This window comes from Otolemur garnettii, unplaced genomic scaffold, assembly GCF_000181295.1.
Source record: "Otolemur garnettii isolate 467f Iridium unplaced genomic scaffold, OtoGar3 scaffold00005, whole genome shotgun sequence".
NCBI classification, from domain to species: Eukaryota; Metazoa; Chordata; class Mammalia; order Primates; family Galagidae; genus Otolemur; species Otolemur garnettii.
This window is the reverse complement of record NW_003852400.1, coordinates 3,218,760-3,222,934: the sequence shown is the minus strand read 5'-3', so window position 1 is coordinate 3,222,934 and position 4,175 is coordinate 3,218,760. Positions and strand designations below refer to the sequence as shown.

Here is a 4,175-nt window from a genome sequence, read left to right as displayed (position 1 = left end):
GCTGAAGTGATCCTCTTGCCTCAGCCTCCCAAGTAGCTGGGACTACAGGCGCCTGCCACAACACTAGGCTATATTTAGAGATGGGGTCTTGCTCTGGCTCACGCTGGTCTCGAACCCGTGAGCTCAGGCAATCCACCCACCTTGGCCTCTCAGAGTGCTGGGATTATAGGTGTGAGCCACTGCACCCGGCCTTTTACATAGCTTTTCATATAATGACTTAGAGTGCTTTTATAAGTCAATAATTTCATGGTATATAAAAATGTTTTAACACTGTCATTTCATACTTTTATAAATGCATATATAATTAGGAAACATAGAAAAGTAACATAATAATAGTTATTTCTGAATGATGGTTAATAGGTGATTTATTTTCTAAATATTTTCATGAATCTTCACATTTTCTTTTTACAATGAACATTTTACTTAATTCTTAAAAAGCCCAAAGAATATAATCTTAACCAGAAAGTAATTGAGCCCCTTTACTTGTAATGGTGTGTATCAAAGATAAAACATTTTTATCATATAGCTACTAAATTAGGTTAAGTAAACTCTGTGTGGATATGTGAGTATGTTATCCCCAGATGTCAGTCCTCTTATGTTCTCCCATCCCCATTACCTAAGTTTTTCACATCTTGTCTTTCTACTCTACCTACTACTGCTCTCCGAGTTTAGCTTGGCTCTGTCTTTTCCATTCTTGCAGACAGGTCGATGGGGGAAGTCACACAGATAAGCAGATTGATGCCAACCCAGGCATGTGGTCTGCCACTGTGCCTGAGTCTTCAGCCCACTGGCAATCCTTGCATGGGAAGGTTGTTCCTCACTACTCCCCTCTACTGTTCTTCCAAATTCTCCCAAAAATACCTAATTGACCTGGCCATTCTGTTCTTTCTTTTTCCCAAACAGAAAAAAATTGAAGCCTAGCTAGCATGAATTCAATAGCCTGAACCTAGTGGACAGTCTACCTTAGGATCCACAAGCATATCTGTAGCCATTCTTACCTCTTCATTCAGCAAAATATCTAGGTAAGGCAAACTTTATGGCCCAGGTCACCTGCCATCTCAGTGAACTTGCTTTACTCTTGTACTTTTGCCCTGTAGTCCTGTCCCCTCAGCATGTGGACATATACAGATCGTTTCCACAAAACTTAGACAAACAAAAAATCCTCATCTTTTAGTAGGTGTTAGTTCTTTCCTTTGACTGTCAGGCTTCTTCTTTTTGTAGAGACAGTCTTACTTTATCATCCTTGGTAGAGTACTGTGGCATCACAACTCACAGCAACCTCTAATTCCTGGGCTTAGGTGATTCTCTTGCCTTAGCCTCCCAAGTAGCTGATACTACAGGTGCCCACCACAATGCCCAGCTATGTTGCAGTTTGGCTGGGGCTGGGTTTGAACCCGCCACCCTCAGTATATGGGGCCGACGCCCTACCGACTGAGCCACAGGGCCAGCCCTGTCAGGCTTCTTCAGAAAGTCATTTTTATTGTCTGTCTCCAAGTTCTAATTAGCTATTCATTTTTGACCCATTGTAATCCACCTTATTTCCCTAATAACCACAGAATCTTTGGTTGAAGTTTCTTATTGAACCTTTAATTCAGCATGTCCAAAACTGTCCATTTCTTAAAATGCTTTTCTAACTTGGATAATGGTACCACCATCTGCTTGTCACTTAGGCCTAAAACCCAGGAGTCCTAGATTCCTCATCACCAAGTCATCTCAGTTCTTCCTGTTATTATGCCTGGTGTCAGTCACCTCCTTCCTACCCCTACCACCTCTGTCTTAGTTTAGGCCTTCATTCTTCATTTGACAGTAGTTTGCCAATCTTCTGTTTTCTTCCTACTGCCATGGTAAATGTCTTTCTTCTTCCTTAGAGAAATTTTACTATATGTAAATAGGAAAAGATATTAAATATATAGATCTATAGGTAGTTAAATTTTTTTCTATGCATATACAAACACATATGTAGCTTAATTTTTTGCAGTTACTATAATATAGTACTTGTTTCCCTACATCTATATCTGTATGTCTATATATATCTTTTTTTGTTTTTTCTTCAAATCAGAGTCTCACTCTGTTGCCCCAGATAGAATGCAGTGGTGCCACTGGAACCTCAAAACTCCTAGGCTCTAACCAGGCATTGTGGTGGGCACCTGCAGTCCAGCTACTTGAGAGGCTGAGTCTAGAGAATCGCTTAAGTCCAAGAGTTTGAGGTTGCTGTGAGCTGTGATGCCAAGGTACTCTACCAAGGGTGACATAGTGAGACTGTCTCAAAAAAAAAAAAAAAATTCCTATGCTCAAGCAGTCCTCCTACCTCAACCTTCTGAGTAGCTGGGATTACAGGCACATACCACATACCATGCCTGGATAATTTTTTTTTTTTAAACAGTCTCACTGTGTTACTCTCATTTGAGTGCCGTAGTGTCACAGCTCACAGTAACCTCAAAATCTTGGGCTTAAGCAGTTCTCTTGCCTCAGCCTCCTAAGTAGCTAGGACTATAGGCGCCTGCTTAATGCCCAGCTATTTTTTGGTTGCAGTTGTCATTGCTGTTTAGCAGGCCTGGGGTGGGTTTGAACCTGCCTCCCTCAGTGTATGTGACCAGGGTCCTAACCATGGAGCCAATTTTTTTCTATTTTTCTTTTTTTTTCTTGAGACAGAGTCTTACTATTGTCACCCTTGCTAGAGTGCTGTGGCATCACAGCTCACAGCAACCTCAAACTCCTGGGCTTAAGCAATTCTCTTGCCTCAGCCTCCAAAGTAGCTGGGACTACAGGCGCCCACCATAACACCTGGCTATTTTTTGGGTGTAGTTGTCATTATTGTTTGGCAGGCCCAGGCTGGGTTTGAACTTGTCAGCTCTGGTGTATGTGGTCGGCATCCTATCCGCTGAGCTATAGGTGCCAAGTCCAATTTTTCTATTTTTTGTAGACATAGACTCTTGCTCAGGCTAGTTTTGAATTCCTGGCCTCTAAGGATCTTCCTGCCTTGGCCTCCCTCCCAAATGCTAGGATTACTGGTATGAGCCATTGCACTCAGCTTATCTCTCTCTCTTTTAATGGTTATATGCTATTCAAATATAGCTATACCATAATATAGTCAACCAGGTCCTTGTTGATGGACATCTTTGCTCTTTCCAGTTTTTATTATTATAAATAATGTGGGGTTAAACATAATTGTTATCACATTACCTTTCTAAATCACAAGGCTAACTAAATTACTCCCTTATTAAAAACTCTTAGTGGCTTCTCAGCCTGTTGGGTGAAGTCTACATTCTTCTAAGGCACAAGATGTCACCTGTGATCTCATCTTCCTATCTGTCCAGGCTTATCCCTACTGTCTGCATTTCTTTGAAGTCTATTCTATGCCCTTCTCAGCTCTTTGCCATTCTCTGGTCATGACTGAGCTGCTGCTTCTGCCTGGAATATCCTTTCAAAATTCCATAGGAAACACATACCCATCCTGCAAAGGTCTGTGTATGAGCCATGTAAGTGGAATTGCGTTGTACTTTAAAACTTTGCTTTTAGAAAATGAGCTTATTAGAAATGCAGAATGTGGAATGCAGTGTGGGAGCTTGTTAGAAATGTAGAATTTTGGGCTCTACTTCAGACTTGTGTCCAAATTTGCATCATAACAAGATCCCTCCATGATTCCTCTGCCCATTCAAGTTTGAGAACCACTTACCTTAGTGCATTATCATACCTAATGTATCTCTTTTACACATTAATCCCACTGAAGTAATTGTTTTTCTTTCTTTTTTCCTTTTTTGTACTTTTCTGGAGACAGAGTCTCACTCTGTTGCCCAGGCTAGAGTGCCATGGCATCAATCAGCCTAGCTCACAGCAACCTCAAAGTCCTGGGCTCAAGGACTACTGCTACAGGTGTGTACCACCACACCCCCAGCTAAATTTTCCATTTTTAGTAGAGATGAGGTTTTCCTCTTGCTCAGGCTGGTCTCCAGCTCTTGAGCTCAAGCAATCCTTTTGCCTTGGGCTCCAAGGGTGCTGTGATTACAGATGTGAGCCGTCTCACTTGGCTTTGTTGAAGTAATTTTTCTTTTGAGACAGAGTCTCATTTTGTTGCCCTCGGTAGGGTGCCATGGCATCATAGCTTACAGCAACCTCAAACTCTTGGGCTCAATCAATTCTCCTGCCTCAGCCTCCCAAGTAGCTGGGACTACAGG

At 41.8% G+C, this 4,175-nt stretch overlaps 1 protein-coding gene across 1 annotated transcript in view; it reads left to right on the top strand.

The window, feature by feature from the left end:
• RINT1 (RAD50 interactor 1) overlaps positions 1-4,175 on the top strand; it is a 50,822-nt gene that overhangs the window by 16,076 nt on the left and 30,571 nt on the right. The gene's annotated exons all lie outside the window — the stretch shown is intronic.